Source organism: Leptidea sinapis, chromosome 44, assembly GCF_905404315.1.
Source record: "Leptidea sinapis chromosome 44, ilLepSina1.1, whole genome shotgun sequence".
In the NCBI taxonomy this organism is placed as follows: domain Eukaryota; kingdom Metazoa; phylum Arthropoda; class Insecta; order Lepidoptera; family Pieridae; genus Leptidea; species Leptidea sinapis.
This window is the reverse complement of record NC_066308.1, coordinates 4,864,747-4,884,829: the sequence shown is the minus strand read 5'-3', so window position 1 is coordinate 4,884,829 and position 20,083 is coordinate 4,864,747. Positions and strand designations below refer to the sequence as shown.

The 20,083-nt window shown below is 35.6% G+C and overlaps 1 protein-coding gene across 2 annotated transcripts in view; it reads right to left on the bottom strand.

Annotated features, from left to right (window-relative positions):
* The window catches only part of LOC126977309 (uncharacterized), a 341,105-nt gene that overhangs the window by 72,018 nt on the left and 249,004 nt on the right, over positions 1-20,083 (bottom strand). Inside the window, exon 7 of one of the 2 annotated variants that reach the window (XR_007732180.1) lies at positions 10,960-11,152. The exons of the other annotated variant lie outside the window; for it this stretch is intronic. The gene's annotated coding sequence lies outside the window, so the exon portion shown is untranslated. Of the gene's footprint in view, positions 1-10,959; positions 11,153-20,083 lie in introns of those variants that run through there. 2 annotated transcript variants of the gene reach the window in all.

Below are 20,083 nucleotides of genomic sequence, written 5' to 3'. Positions count from 1 at the left end.
CTAGTTAGCAGTTTATGTTAATACGTCGAAAATCGTATTATAAATAACTTAATTTAACAATAATACACTATTATTAAAACTTTGATCAAAGTTACAACGAAAACAAGAACTTTTATATTTTGTTACTTTTTGCTACGTAAGCCTTTTGATGAATATATAGATATACTAGAATCGTTGTTTCTTAAAACTTTAATAACTCTATATTAAATGAATATATTTAGTAATTTGAAAGTCAGTGAAACGAAAATGCGATACAAATGAAACAGACTTCCAGACTTCCAGAGATTGGAAGCATTATACATTGTTTTGGTACCAGGCGATCATAGTTGAAGAAGATATTTTGTTTTACGACGTTACTTTTATTACTACATAGACACCACGAGAACATAAATATGGTAGCGGTGATAGTAATGTATTTCATAGAGGCTGAAATCGTGTGTCATCCTAGCAACATGTACCAGGACTTCATATATTCAGTTTAGCGGTTCATACACAATTTAAGTTTCACTTCCGACAAGCAATTTTTTTTTAGATATTAAGGTCTTGTGTCTAAGGAATAAAACTAAGAAGTAATGTAACTAATGTAGTCGTAGTATTGTAAATATAGTTATAAGATTTGTTTTGATTCAAAAAAAAAGAAGACTTAATTGAAATCTATCCAGTAAATTTTCCGTGATATATATATGATAACCTTTATTATTTTGTTTATGTAGATTATATTGATATTTTATTGATGTTGTATGTTACAGACACTGCAGAATCCATCGTTATATTATTTGAAATGGCTGTTGTTTCAATATTTGCCATTTTTAGTTCTTTCTGGGTTTATTCTATCCATCTATTCTCTGTATGGACCACGTCTACAGGATGCTCTCTCACTACACGGTATTTTCTTCTTGCAACTAGCGCTTGTTGTGCCAAATACGGAGAACAAGGCGAATATATTGCCTGCTACCAAAACACTGTATAAAATTGTCTTACGGATTTTCGATCAGAACACGTGTGAAGACGAGAGTTTAAAATTTTATATCCATCCCAAGAAAAGTGCTCAACACTGCAATGAAGTTTTCACTTCAATAATAATTAATTACGATATTCTTGAAATGTACTCTGCAACCTTGGTACTGCCATATTTCATTACTCTGGGTCAATGAATTTCTTTAGGTGTCGATTTAACTTTGGGGTGGTTTAGAAGCTTGAATATAATACGTTTTACGGATATCGTTCAAAAAAGCGTAAATCACCAGTAACTTATATTAAATCTCATTTTATTTCTCGATATTCCTTTAAAACATTCTTCAACCTACAAATTAAATTTGCAACCAAAATTTATGAACGATGCGCGACTCGAGCTGGCCACCTCTCGGGTTCCATCCGAGCGCTCTTTCCAACTGGGTTAACCGTTCAAGTGACGTATTGTTCCTGAATCTTGGTATGTCTTGTTCAACTCTCAGGTTGTAGTTTAGATTTGAAAGAGCGAAATCTCAAGTCAATTTCCTAATATGCAATTATTGGTTTTGAGCAGTTGTAAAATAGATCCTGTAGAGTGTAGATGGAGCCACAACCTGAGAGTTGAACAAGACATACCAAATCACAGGGGGTCAAGAGAAAATTGAGGATGCTCAAATATTTCGAAGCCAGTATTCATTTAATTTTTTAAATTGTCGTCGTCGTTTCTCACGAATCTCGTTATGCAGTTGTTAAAATTGTCTTTATTTATTTTCTATCGCACATGTAAATGTAATGATAGAACACTAGTTCGGTTTTCCTTAAAGAAGTGTTTTTAAATTTTTAAACTATTATTAACCGACTTCAAAAAAGGAGGAAGTTCTCAATTCGTCGGTATTTTTTATATATTTATGTTTGCTACCTCAAAACTTTCGACTGGGTGAACCGATTTTGATAATTCCTTTTTTATTTGAAAGCTGGTGCTTCCCGAGTGGTCCCATTGTAATTTGGTCCAGATCTGACATTGAAATCCATGAGAAAACCATAAAAGTCTTTGGATGAAAAATATTACAAATAACTCAATATCGCGCCAACCGATTTCGATGTTTCTTTTTTTTTTGGAAAGGATATAAAAGATAGTTTGATGAGAGTTTCGTTAGGTTCTGATTACGGAATCGATGACAAAGTAACGGAACACTGTCTGTAATCAAATTGCAAAGTACTTACATTCATTGCTGCATTGAAAAATTTAGTATATGTAGGTACACATATTTAGACAAATTCTTAGTTAGTGTACTTCAAATTCACTAAAAATCATAAAATAAAAAAAAATATAAACACTATTATATTTAAATATAATAACACTATTCCAAAACAATAGATATAATGTGCACTAAAAAGTATAAAAATAATTACGTATTTTTATATAATCTAATTAATCTTATTCTAATTACGATTACTGTAATTTTTGGTGTCGTTATAATGTTAATATAAGTATGTTACAGGTAGCGATATAATAAAAATCTTCAAATTAATTAACCTAAAAATACAAAAGACCTATGGGGCCATTCGAAAATTATTGTAAAATACATACTTGACATTATAACACCTGAATTAGAAATAATATTTAATGAATGCATAGATGAGGGTGTGTTCCCTGACCTCATGAAATACAGCAAAGTTAAACCTATGTTTAGATCGGGCAGTTCTTTTGACCCTGCTAATATAAGACCTATTTCAGTGCTGAATGTTTTTAGTAAAAATTTTGAAAAACTTTTGCTTCACACCTTCACACTTACAAATGCATTTTTGTAAATTAATGAAAAAAAATCAATTTAGTTTCACTAGAGGCTTATCAACAATTAATGCGGGTACTAGACTCATTGAGCACATCTTTGATGCCTGGGAAGAGTTACAGGATGTATTGGTCATTTTTTGTGATTTGTCCAAAGCATTTGACTGCGTCCACCATGAAACTTTACTCCTAAAACTAAAGCATTATGGAGTATAAAATAGAGCCCTAAATCTGTTAAAATCATATTTAAGCGAAAGAGGTCAGATAGTCGATGTAAATGGCAAACGGTCTTCGGGTAAACCTGTGGGAATAGGTGTTCCACAGGGTTCTATTCTCGGTCCTTTCTTGTGTCTTATATATATTAACGATCTACCGTTTGTGGTAGATGATAGACATGAGGTCTGCTCTGCGGCATATGCCTTTAGAAAGATTAGAGAGTACACGAATGTTGCGACCGCTAGGTTAGTGTACTTCAGTTATTTTCACAGCATCATGAAGTACGGTATTTTACTATGGGGTCATGCTGCTGACATTGATATAGTGTTTGCTCTGCAAAAGAGAGCTGTTCGTGCTATATATCAGCTTGGTTATAGACAGTCTCTCAAAGAAAAATTTAAAGAAATAATTATTATGACTGTTCATTGTCAGTACATGTACGAAAATTTAATATACGTTCACAAAAATCGTCACCTTTTTGCTCTTAATAGTGATTTTCATTATTATAACACTAGAAATAAGGGATTGCTTGTAACTATTTCTAGTAGGCTTCATAAGATACATAATAGCTTTAAGGGTAAATGTATACACTTCTATAATAAAGTCCCAGCCACTGTTCAGGCATTATCTATAAATAAATTTAAATGTTTTATTAAAAATTGGCTTTGTCGTAATTCCTACTACTCCACAGCTGAATATCTAAGTGATCGGACAGCCTGGGACTAGATTATGATTGTTTTATAGCGATAGAAATGACTGTACAATATTGTATATTTTTATTGAAAAGAGCGCAAAAAAAGATTGCTGGGAGAGTTTTTGCGCCGCTTCTTCTCTCTCAGAGCGCCATTTGCTTCCGAAGCGGTAGTATTATCTAGAGTAGTATCTATATTAGAAAAAACATCAAAAAAAAAATCTAAAAGAATCAATTTTGAGAAAATAAATGGCTTTTATTGTGATGTTCAACTTGATATCTACATGGATTTATTCGCCATACGGAGATATAAAGGTTTAACATCAAAACGAAAGAAGACTTTAAAAGTATTTACTCCTCAGAGGTTTACCGTTCGTGTATATTTTTGTCCTGCTATTTTAAAACAGAGTAAAAAATTTTTAGTCTCGTGTCGTGTACCTACAAAGTAAACGGCTACAAACAAAGGTGTTTCTTGTACTTTACAACTCGTGGTTGACTTATCTTAATCGGGATAATGTACTAAAACGTTATTAAAAAGTATAAACACGCGAGTTTACTATGACTTAGATCGTGAGCCTAAAACCGCTATATAAAATAACAACCAAGATGAAACAGGTGTGATAAAATATAATCTTTACTCCTAAGCGCGTGATAATACTATTTACCAAAATCAGTTAGATTTCCATTTCTGTTTGCTTTTCGCGATTACGGCTATAGTCCATAAAATAAACAAATTTCCTGTTTAAATTATTAAAACAAAAACATTTTGAAACATATCTAATACTTATACAAAATTATTGTGTGTTTTTTTGTGACTTGCAACTTCAAATGATTTCTGTATCAAAAGTGCATGCTTTGTTGGTGCTAAAATTTAATTTATTTAATTAATTTATTATTTGCCAATAAAGTAAGAGGAGTTCCCATCCCCAGCAGGTCATTGTACATTGTGATACAAGGGTGAAAAGTAGGTTATTGGAGCTGTCATTAACAAGCCCGAGTAGAAGGCGAGGGTTTTTAATGTCACGAGCTTGCATAACCTACACGCGACGTTTTTCAAATTCAGTTGCGAGATACAGCATTTAACAAATCAAAGAATTAAATATATATATTTCAATATAATTTCAGAAAATGGCGCGTTTTATCAACTGGACTTTTTTTTACAATGAAACTAGGCAACGGGACATACGCGTTTCGGAGAGAGTGGGAGAATTGAGTGAGGCGGGTAATTAGGTAAAGTTATATAAGTATCCTTGGGCACAAGATCGCCTCGGATTCGTTTAAAAGACGTATACTCTAGAGAGACCGCAACGTAGATGCAACTCTTACATTTTTTAAACAAAAGCACCATATTCTGTTACTGCCATGCATGTAATATCTGTTTTCAAACCTTACGTGATTTGAAGATCACCAAAAATATAATTCAAGATGGCGTTCATTAACATTTATGTATCCTACTTCGGGTAATTGGGGATACTTTGTGTGGTTTAGGTATTTGAGAACGGGGTAATTAGGACAATAACCCCTAGCATTAGCTAGCCTAGAGTTAATTACTTACTCCTAGTGCTGCCTGTTGATTTTGTGTAAATGTTTTAACAACTTCTATGCGACGTAGTAAGAGACATTGGTTTTATCCAGCATACCATTAAAAATCAACTCGAGAAAAAACAGAAAAGACAGAGTGTGAGAATTTTTCGAATAAAGAACAAAAAAAAACTTTAAGATTTTTATTTTATGGTGTTCAATGAAAATTATGAATCCACACCGACAGAGTATTGGATCCTATGCGCCATCTGTAAACTCTGGGCACATGAGAAATGCACTGCTCACGATGCTAGCCTACCTACCCCGCGGGATGATCTCAATTACCCCATAGGGTATCGGGTAAAAAGGAATAACAATATTTTTTGTTTTCATTAAAATTGCTAATAACACGTTGATTATTTATTTTTTCTGTCACTTAAAAGAAGATAAATAAGTAAACTTGCAATAAAAGTTTATTATCTCGTTTACTTTTTTCTATTATTTTTGAGCGTCGGAAGTTAAGTGTTCCCAATTCCCCCACTTTCTCCTGTAGTCGATTCGGTTTTGACAAATGTTAATGTGAAAACAAAAAAAAACTGGTAAATAAATAATGTAATAAGCAACCATTTAAAGGAATTTTGTGAATTCAATGCTGAGACGTACGGAATGAATGAATGAGTTCATTTTGTCTCGTAAAAAGTCTATTCGATTTTTATCTTTGTATAAAAACACCTTGGTACTACTAAACTGTAAAAGAAAGATGCTTATGCAAAGGATTCTTTTATAAATCATAATTATTATAGCCTCTGAAAGGCAAGTAGAGAGAAAAGCTGTAGAGGCAAGGAGAATCATCTCTTATGGGAGATTTATATAATAACAGTTCAAAAAGCTTCCACAATGGCGCTGGTGTAGGCACAGGGTATGGTATATGGTATGGTGAATGTAGCAATTGTAAACGAATTGAAGTATGCTGAGTTATAAAATTAAATATTATTGTTTACGAAAGTAGTTATTTATTAAAAATTTCAACAACTTACGTTGTACAAAATAATATAGTAAATATAATCATAAAGAACTCTTACAAGTTATATGAACTCGTCCAAAACTAAGGTTATGACTAATATACACAGGATACCAATATATGTAGATGGAAAACAAATAGACTACGTTAACGAATATGTGTATCTCGGTAAACAGGACTCTTTCAGCAGAAATAGCAATGAAGAAGAGGTAGACCGAAGAGTGAACATAACTTGGAAAAAATTGTGGGCACAAAAAGAAATTCTCAAAGGAGATTACAGCTTGGCACAAAAAAAGATTGTAATGGATACATACGGAAGTCAAACATGGGTTTACACAAAAAAAAATAAAAAACAAAATTACAACAACACAAAGAGCAATGGAACGAAGCATCCTAAAGCTAAGGGAAATACAAAAAATTAAAAGCGAGATTATAAGAAAGAAAATCAAGCTTTCAGATGCTCTTGAATATGCTTTAAAGCAAAAATGGCAGTGGGCTGGACATATCTGTAGAGTAAAAGACAAAAGATGGACACTGCAGATAACAAAATGGCAAGGGCCGATAGGAAAAAGACAAGTCGCAAGACCAAAGAGACGGTGGGTCGACGACATAAAAGAGATAGCGGGAAAGGAATGGATGAAAACAGGACAGGATAGAGAACAATGGAAAAATATGGAGGAGGCTTTTACCCGAAAGGGGTCCGAATTAAACCAATAAGTATAATTTTATAAGCATTAATTTTAATTTTAATTAATTGTACTTACTTAGTTTACTTTTGAATTAACTGTTTTAATTTAAGTTTAAAATCTTATTTAAGTATACAAAAACAAAATGTATTTAGTGATTCGGAATAAATAAAGCTTTATTGATTATTATTATTAATCTTATAGAACTATTATCCTTACCTCTGCCCTAAATAGCCATGATTAACAACTGTATTGAAAAAATATTTTAATATGTTTTGATTCTCATAATCTTATGTTAATAGAAAGCTAATTCAGAGTCCATATTACCAATTATTTGTCATTCAATTTACGACACTTAAGCTACGACAAGAAATTGCAATAAAAGTTAAACTTATAAAGAAAACAATTTTTGTTTGGGATCCGGATATAACAAAAGTTTTAACGACTCCGCAAACTCAAGGACAAATAAAATGAAATATTCAAGAGTAAGATCTTCTTTGAAAGATGGTCTGTATCCCTGTGATCTAACATTTGATCTTGAACCCGGTTTTGCTGTCAACTTCTTAGTGGCATGCTCCTCCATCATATCTTACACCTGCTAACTGCTGGTGATGAAACTTTAAACAGGTTAAATTTGACTTCCGGCAAATTGAATACTTCAGAAATTTTCAGAACGGTGAAAGTGATTCTAGTAGTCCACTTCAGAATAACGAAGAAAATCCAGCACGGGCGTACTCTTCGTGCCTGCACCTGTCGGCAGTACTCGAATGGTTCAATATCGACCAGCAGGCACCTAATCTCGAATGTAAGGGTATGATCGGTATACATTATATATTTCGGTATGGGGGTACCACAAGGGTATATTCTAGAACCGTTCCTCTTCCTAATCTATATAATTTACCTAACTTTGTAGAAAAAAAACACAAGTATTGTTGCGGATGACACTTCACACATATTCAAAGTAACCAAGTTTTATATGACAAAGTAAACAATATTCTATCTGACATCGTGTACTGGTTAAGCGCCAATAACTTATTGTTAAATAGTCATAAAACTAAATATAATAAATTTAGCGCACCAAATGCCAATAATTTTTTAAACGGAGAGGAGGTAAAAACGGTGGAATCGAATGGAACGCCCCTGTGATTTCTCTGATGTTACAATAGAATGTTTGCGGTGGTAATTACTTAATATCAAGTAACTCGTACGCTCGTTTGTCCTCTTCCATAAAATAAAACCGACCCAAAGTCGGTACAAGCCAATAAATATTGGAGCCCCCTCCATTAGTCAAGCGTTCAACAGTTAAATGAAAGAATCAGTGTTTTTAGTCTTTCCTCACATTCATCTTTAAGTTCATCTAATAAATCAGCTCTCGAGTGTCCGTCCTTCCCCAATACTTGGGCCACGATATATCATGAGGTAAACAAGGACGAATGAGACCCGAGGCGGCGAGGCGAGACGTGACCGACACTGGTACATCAATCATCCCCGTAATGCTGTAATGGTGGCTTTGCATTATCACATTAATAATACTTAAAGTGATTGTGTACTTATGTACACACGTAAGAAGTTAATTTCTTTGGTAAAGCAAAACTTTTTTTTTGAAGTGAGAACTTCTATAGCGGCGTTGAGCACTTTCCTGGGATGGGTATAAAATATTAAACTCGCGTCAGGACACGTGGCCTACGACAGTCGTTGAAATTGGGATGAAAGATTTACTTCTAACTAATTATAGTTCGGCTATTTCAATTTAATCATCGTGTGGTCATTGGACCAGTGGTTAAATTATTGTGATTGCGAAGCCGAAACACTGCGAGGTCGCGGTATCGAATCTCAGCTGTGAAATATTTTTACAGTTTATTATGGATGAAAATTGATTTTTCTGAGAGAAAAACTTTTTAATGTAAAATAACAGCAATAGGTCTGAAGTGTTAAATATTTTATGTTATATAAATTGTCATTTTTGTGTACGATAGCGCATTAAATGAATATTGTATTTAACCATATAATTACTAGTAATATTATTCTGATAAATAAAGCAATTTATGCCAGATTTTTCCCTGAACATTCCAAAATATGCAAAATAGCACAACGCATTTTCAAGTTTTCACTTCTGCCGACACTTCCTTATTTTTATTTATTTTGTGCCTTCATTTTTTTGCAATCGGTCTCATCATCGGGTTATTCAACAATAGATGTGTCATACTGGTATTCATTAACTTGCTTGGAGAATAGCTTAAGCCAGAACCAATTTTCTTAATTAATTTGTGGTGGTTAATTAAGATCTGGTTCGCTAGTTGCTAGATGGCTTCAGTTTTCTTATTTTTTTTATGACAATAAGCTGACATGACGTTCATCAGCTGATGGTAATTGATATGCCCTGCCATTACAATGTAGTGCCGCTCAGGATTGTTAAAAAGCGAAAAAATTCTGATGGCACTCCTATTTCACTAGCTACGGCGCCCTTCATACCGAAACACATTACTGCTTCATGGCAGAAATAGGCGCAGTTGAGTTACCCATTATTTAGCCAGCATCAATAGAGTCTCGCACTTGGCCGCTTTTTTCTAAATGCATATGAATTTTCACGCTGTAGATAATCAGAAAAAGGTGTTGGGTGTCGTTCGATGGGTTAGGTATAGATGGCCTGACAGCCCGATCATTTGTGCTCAATTTTGATTTTTCAATGTATTCGATAGCTAGTTTGATATTTAAAATAAAATACCGATCGATTTTTTTTTCTGATATATTTATTATTAAAAAATATTGCATTATTATCTATAAAATATTTCAAATTATTTACATATGACTTAATAATTAATAACGCTATTTATATAAATAATAATAAAATAAAACTTAAATAATGTAACAAAATTAATTAATTACAAATAGAAAATATCATTAAGATCGCTATCGGCAGGTAAGGTGCCGATGAAGCTGGCAACGTTACCTCTTTGTATAGCCAAACTTATCCTTTGACAGAGGTACGTACCAGATCTTGAGTCACCTGTTAAATCAGTTAGACGTCTGGATAGCTCTTTTATGAGTTTTTGTGCCTATGAACCCCAAGGACCCATCGTCTCCAACCCAAAGGGAACAAATGTGTATCCATCACCGAGTGATTTTCTAGGTTTTTGTCGAGACAAAATTTTTAATTTTGACACTTACATACGTAGGAGAATTATTGTCGACTGTATTGAGAATCTAAACCAATCTCAAGTTCACTGGAACACTAAAAAATCATCAAAATCCGTCCAGCCATTTAGGTGGTAGTTCAATTGTGAATCTAAACCATCCACGAATCCACTTGAACACGCACAGAAAATATCATTCAAATCGGTGCAGCCGTTTAGGAGGAGTTCACTGTCAACAGACGTCAGAAGAATTATATATAATACTAGTTGACCCAGATTTATCAATCTGCACACCGTTGGTAGTCAAATGAGAAACTTAGAAAGATATAAAAATTCTAATTAGTTATTCATTTGTAACTATTCTTTAAAATTGATTTCTGAACGACGCGCGGGGGAGACATCAAAGGAAAAACTTAATTTTTGTTTTTATTTTATTCCGAGCATTTTCATATTTATTCACCTTTTAAACCTTCCCTGGACTTCCTTAAATAATTCAAGCTAAATTAGCCAAATCGGTCCAGCCGTTCTCGAGTTTTAGCGAGACTAAGGAACAGCAAATCATTTTTATATACGAGTAATATAGATATATTTGGTGGATCTGAGAAACAGTTGTCATCTATTTTTTATATCTCAAAAAATTTGTTTAATTTTTTTATTTACTTTATATGACAATACGACGTTTGCTGGGTCAGCTAGTATATTGCATAATTTAGAACTTAATTTTATATGTTGACATATTTCATGTAAAGACTATTATAAATTCAGTCTGTCGTATGCAGGAGTACTTTACTGAATGGGTTAGTGATAAAGCGAGAGGCTATTACCATTTTTGATGTCTGGGTTTGATGTTGAACATTTTCGTGTTTTATTTTATGAAACACAACGAGAAACGGGTCTCAGGTAAGTTCGCGCGGTGGTAAGTAATTATAATAAACTAGCTGACCCGGTAAACGTTGTTTTGCCATATAAAGTATAATTCACGCGATAGTTTTATAAAATATTGCCTATATTATAGCCTGTACATCATTTTGTTCTATTGTCAATAGTTTTTGCAGCGCACGCAAAAATAGGTTTTCGATTTTACACCTTGTGTTACAAAATAGCAATTTTATTACGGATCCCTAATTTTGAAAAAAAAGCCTATAGCCTTCCTAGATAAATGGACTACCCAACACTGAAAGAATCATTCAAATCGGACCAGTAGTACCAGAGATTAGCGCGTTCAAACAAACAAACAATCACTGCAGCTTTATAATATTAGTATAGATGAATAAAAACGTTAAAACTCACCTTGTCCTTCAATAAGTGTCAAATTTTAATAGAAATGAAAATAAAATAATTTCATTTCTGAGCAGGATCTATTAAAAATATACTTCCTGGCCACTAATTGCCACTAGAGTTTTTTTTTTGATACTAGCTATGGCGTCATTCAGACCGAAACATAGTAATGCTGGCACATTATTCCTTCACGGCAAAAATAGGCGCCGTTGTGGTACCCATATTCTAGCCGGCATCCTGTGCAAAGAAGCTTCCCACTGGTACTGGAACCTGACCAATGAGCATTCAGAATCCCGCGCCCGCTCACCTCAGTTAATAGACTGAAATGTTTGTATTGCCAATATTAAAAGTCTACTGGTTTGTAATGAGATAAGAGTGAATTTGAAAAGCTTTCAATATCGAAAGCAATCTAATTTTGTATGAAAGATACGCTGCAGTTTGATCTAATTTTCTATTCCGGTATATCATTTCATTCTGAGATATGCTCCAAATAACTCGGCGATGCATAAACTTTAAATAACTATATATTTTCCATTCATGTATCTGATAGTTTTATGAACTAGAAATGCTAGGAGTATTGTTTAGATATTGTTATTATTACATTCATTCAACTATTATAGAATAATCCTTTTTTTGTTTGTAATTTTTCCTCTTTGTGAGTCATCTAATTAGTGTTTCCAACATATAACATCTAAAAAAAACGTGATAGAAGACCTGCAAAAATTTTGGCTTCAAACTCTAAACTCTCAACTGTATATGAAGTCCTGGTACATGTTGCTAGGATGACACATGATTACAACCGCTATGAAAGACATTACATCACCGCTTCCATATTTATGTTCTTCTGGTATCTATGTAGTAATACGTCGTGCGCATTACTACATATTATATTAAGGTATACGTATTCGCGTCATACGTAAGACAATCTCTTCTTCGACTATGATTGCCTGGTACCAAAACACTGTAAAATGCTTCCTATTACATTTTCTCCTACGTTAAATCTTATGAATTTAAGTGCCATGTCTTTTTCGTCTCGCTTTTTCGTTTCATCGACTTTCAAATCACAATGATGCTCAAGAAGATTTCACTTCAATAAATAAATTGTTGTAAATATAAGAAAACTGTGTAAATGTTTAAGTAAGTTTCCATTTTGATGTTAGAGGAAGAAAATGGGCAAGACAAGATAGACAGTGACAACCAATGCCCTTGTGCATTGATATAAGAGTCTTGGAGATATTTTGATGGCCTTGGTGTAAATGCTATTAATTCAAAGGTCGTGTATATCATCAACAACTGGAAGACGTCCACTGCTGGACAGTCTCCTCCAAAGATCGCCGCAATGATCAGTCCTGCGCTGCTTCCATCCAACCTATTCCGGCGATCTTGACCAGATCGTCAGCCCATCTTAAGGAGAGCCTACCAACACTGCGTCGTCCGGTATATACTCGGCATTCGGCACTTTACTGCAACGGCCTTAAACAATTGAAAGAATAGATTATTAACCCTTACGTCAAATATCACAAATTCAGCTGAATTGGTTATTAAATGTCATTCTTAATTCAGTTACTCAAAGGCTGCCAGGTCAACTAGTCATGAACAGAAAATAAGTTTCTTATCAAGAATAGTGGCGCAATATTTTCTAATAAAGATATATTACAAGAATAGTGTAAACAGATCATAACGGTGTAAAGACGCTGAGATATTATTGTTATGATGTTGGCTCGGAAAGGCAGCTCTCACAAAGCCATCGCTGAGGCGTTATTCAATGCCTGAGATATAATATTCAACTTTTTAATATTATCTAGAACCTTTTATATTATTTGTATACTAGCTGGCAAATGTTGTTTTGACATATAGATTATTTATAAGGTATAAGGTATTTCTAATTCAATGAAATATAGCGAACATTAACGGCCGATTTCAATACATTGCTGTCACCGTTTAATGACAAGATCTTATCTATGCATAGTTATATCCAATATACTAATAGTCCAATGCTATCTGTCAATAGGTTATTGAAATGTAAGTAAGCGTAAAAGGATAGATAGATCTAGTAAGTTAAACTAACGATAGATAGGTTATTGAAAACGGCCGTAAAAGTGTGTATGTATAATTATAATTGAAAGAGGAATGAAGCGTTGTAGAAAATTAACGTATACTTTATTTAAGATGACCCATATAGCCGAATGGTTAGTGACCCTGACTACTGAGCTAGAGGTCCCGGGTTCGAATCCCTTGGATGGTTTTCTTACGCGAGAACATGCCATATTCTATACTCGCGTCATATATAAGACAATCTCTTCTTCAACTTTGATTGCCTGGTACCAATATTTTTCTAACGGTAGTAACGTTAGTACGAAAAAAGTCAATTAAAACAACTTTTAACCATTATAATTAAATAGTTTAAAAAATTGTTTCAAATTGTTCAGTAATAATTTTCTGAAAATCTTCAAGTGTATTTGTAATTTTATGACTACTTTGTAATAAATAATAAATAAAAGTTGTCAGTCTGACGTTTGCGACATTCGTTAATTTTTCTTCGTCCATCGGACAGGCAAAAGGTCCGAGCCCATAGAGCCATATTCGTTAATATTCAATAACAACGTTATATTATTAATATGTGTGATATTAATAATTTAATTATTTTTATTCAATTATTTATGAATAACACGGTTTTAATTAATGTAAGCATATATTTAATGTAATAAATTAATTCTTCTTCTCTTTCAACTTTTTAAGACTATTTGTTATAATATACTGGATGTCCTAGAATCGGTGGGAAAAACAAGGGCAAACGAAAATAACATATTATGTCTATAAGCTTTCAGATAAGGAAAAAAGTATATATGTATCTGTTAAATATTCCTTAAGTAAATTATAAATAAAATATAGCATTTGGAGCTATGAATACTACTTAATCATGTTACAAATACCCTAAGTCGTATTTGTAGGTTGCTAATGCTTGCTGTTGGTTATAGTTAACACTCCAGGGCCTTTTTAAACTACTACTTTTCTGTTGCAGTTACACAAGTTTTTTGGCATTGTATGACGCATTTGTTTAGTACTACTCTCAGAAAAGTTATTCCTATAGCTTGTACTTTTTGTGTAGGTACATTTATTCAGATAATAAATGAATAACGAGGATTGTAAGCATATAAACTATTTGCAACTGTTAAAATGTTACGCAAGCACGCAAGAATTTTTAAACTATTGGCTTTGTTACATAGCTGGCGGCCGGCAGCCGCTAACTCATATCGCTCAAGGTCACTGGCATTTAGTGTCGCCTTAAGTTTTACTTCAATCGCGCGTAAAGATTACACGCACACACTTTGTTATTTATCTAGACTCGTTCGCGGTCTGCTATATGTACATGCATAATTTATTATGCACACACCATAGCTGCGTCTCGTAACGGTGTCGCGAGTCCAGAGATTTTATCTCATGTAAAAATATGCGTACCGCCTATGACGTTCTTTATGTATAGAACGTCATTGCGTACCGCGCTAAAAGTAGTTTTCACTTCAATACCGATCGAATTTAGAACATCCTTCTTTTTTAAGTCGGTTAAAAATATGCTTTGACATTACCGTTTGTTTTTTTTTTTGGAACCAGGAGGACAAACGAGCGTGCACGTCACCTGGTGTTAAGTGCTCACCGCCGTCCATATTTTCTTGCCACACCAGAGGAATCACAGGAGCGTTGCCCGCCTTTAAGGAATGTGTACGCGCTTTTTTTGAAGGTACCCATGTAGTATCGTCCCGGAAATTCATTCCACAGCTTTGTAGTACGTGCAAGAAAGCTCCTTGAATACCGCACTGTGGATGAGTGGATTAGTGGCGTGTCATGCGAAGTTGGAATTCGGCGGCAGGAATCAGGTGGAACAGCTCTTCGGAACACTCCCCGTGATAAATGGCGTGGAAAACACACAATGAAGCGATGTCTCTGCGCAACGCCAAGTGATCCAGCCGTTCACAGAGCACTGGGTCCCCGACAATTCGAGGTGCTCCAGAGATGACAGCAAGGCTACATATGTAGCCGGACCTGCGCTTTGTAGAGCGCTAGAATGTGGGCCGGCTTGAAATATTACTGTGCTCTATTTATGACGCCCAGCTTCTTCGAAGCCAATTTGGCTTTGCTCTCCAGATGACCACAGAATTAGCAATCGCTCGAGATTTTGAGACCAGTATTCCGATACTACGTGAGGCTTTAAGGGAAGTGTTGTCGAAGAGTGGTGATACGACAAGTGGGATTTTTTTTAGTCGTAAACGCGCATACTTGAGTCAACTGCAGGGTAAATTTGACAAGGTACAATTTCCCCCGGTCCGCGACCTTTTCGAGAGAAGACTCGGTAGAGAGCTGCATGGCCCGTGTACATGGCATCACCAGTGCTGTCGTCGGCATAGCAATGTATGTTGGAGGTGTCCAACATATCATTGATATGCAGAAGAAACAGTGTCCGAGATTGCATACAGCCTTGGGGCACTCCAGCGTTCACGGTCTTCGGGTTCTATCAATAACCATCGACAACGACTTGTATGCTGCGTCCAGTGAGGAAGCTGGAGGTTCACTTGCATAAGCTCTCGGAAAGTCCAAATGTCTTGTGCCATACACCATCAAAAGCCTTCGTTATATTCAGGCTAACTGCCATGCCTTTCTTATGTGTTAGATATACCAGAAGATTGCCTGCCGACCGACCATGGCGCCTGCGTCGTTGATCAACTGGTGACCTTCTAAGTATACCAAGTGCTGGCGGTTAATTACGCTCTCCATGATTTTGCAGAGCAGGAAGATAATAGCAACAGGCCTGTAGTTTGCCGGATCCGAACTGTCTCCTTTATTTTGATGACTTCCATGAGTCAGGGACTACGCCTTTTGAGATTTAAGATTGCCGGAATAAACGCGTCAGCACCGGCGTCAACTCAGGGGCACACATTCTATTTTTACGCACCGATTCTAAGTATAGTTGGTTCTCGAACTATCCATCCGGTCCGCTCGACTCCCTGACGAAAAAAAAAACTGTTTTTAAAAAAAAAAAACTGTACTTCAGGCATAGAGCTCGGACACCGCGGGATGGTTGGCGGTGTTTTTCCATCGTCGTCAAGAGTCGGGTTGGAGGCAAAAAGAGCGCACAGAAGATCGGCTTTCTCTTTTGCCGCATACGGCATAGGCGAGGCCCATTGACCAGGGTGTTATTCCTCATGTGCAACGGCGGCAGGGACGGCCGATTGAAAATACCAAGAGCAGCTTTCGACAAAGACCAGAACTTTCGTGTTCCAATTGGGTAAATGGAAAGCTGCTCGCTGATTTTAACAACGTGCTTCGATTTTGCATGGGCCATTTGCCGCTTAGAGAATCTGGAAGAACGGTTGTATTTACTCTTTAGAACTTTGCAGTTCGCAAGCTTTGTGCCAAGTACCGCAACCCAAGTTCGATACGCTTGATGCGCATCGAACCAGGTCTATGGTCAGCTGCCACTGATCGGTACTACAGAGCTTGATAAAAATATCCATGCCCTGCAGTATCACATCGGCTACTGCAACGGCGAAGGCACTGGGATCATCCGTAGGGAAACAAACCTTGCCCAAAGGGTAGGATGCAAAAAAAGAACGCATTCAATCTGCTGACTTGTAGTGCCAAACGAAATGAATATTATTTGACTTCAACATTTAATCTTAAAATGCGACGTCATGTTTCCAAACAAATGTGAATCAGTAATTCCATTTGCTATTTGATCAAAATATTGATTTATAATGCTCCATAAAGGACAAAGGGCTTATTGAAAGACTTCGTTGAATTATTAATATTTTAAGCTCACATTGATGTCTAAATTAAAAAGCTTCGGTGAAGTTTGATATCAACTCCGATATTGATATTAAATTATTTATTGGAATCTCATAGGAGATTTTAATATTCATTTTAGTGATGCCAATTAACCTAATATTCTGTTAAGGCTTATTGGTTCGTGAGTTTTGATTATTCCGCACAAAGAAAAAAGCGCGTCTACAGTGATACCGCAGAAACGGATTATCTTATAGTTCAGTTCAAACGGTAATTACCGTTTTTAGTGGTCGACGGTTAGTATCGGAATACTGGGTCTCGAAATCTAGAACAATTGCCGCGAAGTCTGCGGTCTAGATTGATACACAGATACTTCAAGCCGGCCCACATTCTAGCGCTCTGCAAAGCACAGATCCGGCCACACATGGAGTATTGCTGGCATCTCTGTCCTGGCGCACCCCACTATAAGCTCGAACCATTTGACCGCGTGGAACCCAGAGCAGCTCGAATTGTCGGCGATCAAGTGCTCTGTCTGCCAACACTGCGTCTTCCGGTACGTGGTCGCCATTCGAGGACTTTACTGCCCAACGGCCATCCGTCCGTCGAACTATTTGCCCTGCCCACTGCCACTTCAGTTTCGCAATCATTTGGGCTATGTCGGAAACTTTGGTTTGGTTTGGTTCGTATTTATAATTTTAATAGCCTGACAGCGGTCGCTCCCTTCCCAAACTGTGTTATCATTAAGAAAGTCATAAATATTAAGTTACGTTTGCCAATGACTTTCTATACATATAGACCGACATTGTCGCTTGCCATTAATCTTGCGAGTTGATCCTTGCAAATTATAACTTGAATACTCCAAATGTCACGAGGGGCTGCTGAAAACCGGTATTGTGTTGTTGTCTTCTGCACTGACCGACAATATACTGAGTCAGCTCCTTTTAGCAGGGAATCACGCTCACACTGTTATTTTCATTACTTTATTTTTAATGTTTATAATATTGTTACGGTATTTAATTTGGTATTTTAAGATTTTAATTAATATTGTAAATTGTTGTGTTTTTGTGTGAGTGTTTTTTTATTGCTAATAAAGTGTTCATTTCTATTCTATTCTAATACTGTTACGCTTATTCAATAGCAGATGCTATCTGTTTCTTTAATGACTCTCATTTCGCCATCCATCTAGCGATCTGACTCATTGAATAAGATTTCCAATTGAATAGAAATAAGGTGCTGATGAGTTTGAGATCGTCTTTTATTATTCTTATCTCTATTCAATGAACAATCCGATTTTCCGTTCGAGGCGAAACAATCATTTAACGGTCTTTTGTTATCATTTATATCTTTGCTGCGTTTTGGCTCATTTCATTAAATTGCAATAATATCTTTATCTTTATCTTAATCTTAATATATATAAATTACGTGACACGTTGTTTCTCTACGATGGACTCCTAAAGTAATGAACGGATTTTAATGGGTATTACTTCATCGAGTGCAGTTTAGTCTAACTTGAGGGATAGGATAGTTTTTATTTCGATTTGGGACCCATAAATATTTTTATTTCAATATTTGTTTTGTATGGACACATTTTTTGTGAGAGAATTTATTGACGCACGGTCTGACAGTTCTGCTGTGAAACAATTTCATTATATTATAGTTAACAACAGGGAGCAATGACGTTCAAAACATAATATAGAACGTCATTGACAGGGAGCATGTTTTACAAAATAACTCTTGGTGTTGTGAAATATTATTGACAAATCCATAAAAAACGGTATTTTATTTATTATGCACAGAACATCGTCTGTCGGGTCAGCTAGTATATATATATATATATATATATATATAAATGTAGTGTCCTGATGATTGTCTCTAGTGAACTCGTAAACTAATCAACGGATTCTAAAGGGGATTTCTTCTTGGAGTCTATTTTAGTCCAACTTGAGAGATGAGATAGTTTTTATTTTTTATTTGGGAGCGATAATTATTTTTAATTCCAATATTTGTTTTGTATGGGTGTATTTTATTATGTTTTCAATAACCTATCTATCCTTAGTTTAACTTACTAGACGTAGAGCATTTATCTCTGAGACTGATCTGATCCTTGCCGCCGAACTCCACCATCTCACCACATTCCACAAATGACTACATCCCTCAGCATCTGGATGTGTGGCGTTCCTCCATAGTGTGGTTTTTATGGTACTTCTAGCGCATTTATCACGGGTATTGATGTAATCCTTACCGCTGAATTCATCGGAGCACACGCCACAAACTATTAAATATCATCCCTTACCATCTGAATTTGTGGCTTTACCCCTCAGTGCGGTCATAATGGCATACAACATTTATTATGCTCTCTGCTTGTAGAGGTCTAGTCCAAACAGATTTAGGCGTTTCGGTCACTAGCCCGTATAACTTGCTCGTACAAAAAAACATAGACTTTTCGTGAAAAGCTGTTATTTTTTAGTTTTTTTTTTATTTATATTTTTCGAGAGGAGTAAAATACATTTACGTATTGAATAATCCGAAACGGGGCCCATATGTCAGGCTCGGGTGTAAACCCCCCCTACCGACTAAAAACCTCCTCTGTGCTGATAGCCCTGAAGGCTTTTACAGCGAAGCCGGGCAGGGGCCTTGGAGGCCGAAAATGTAACACCCAGGCGCGGTGCGCACATGTCTCGCGTTCGAGTCTCGGAAGGAGACTCGAACCTCGGACCGCCTACGCACTAGGCTGGATGGAGAGAAGATCACTAACGATCTAATATATCTGTTAGTCCAGTGGACTCTTGGTTTGAAGGGACTTCGCACTCGCCGGCGAGTGCTGTGATATATGTATGTGTGTTTGTAAAGATGTGTGGATGTATGTAAGTGTGTGACTATTTGTGTGTAGTGTTATTGTAGGTGTGTGATTTGTGATGTGAGTGTGAGTGGTGTTAAACGATTACAGGACGAGGACTATCTCGTCGGGTTATTTTTATTATCACAGTGACACACTTTATTTTAAATAATATTTAC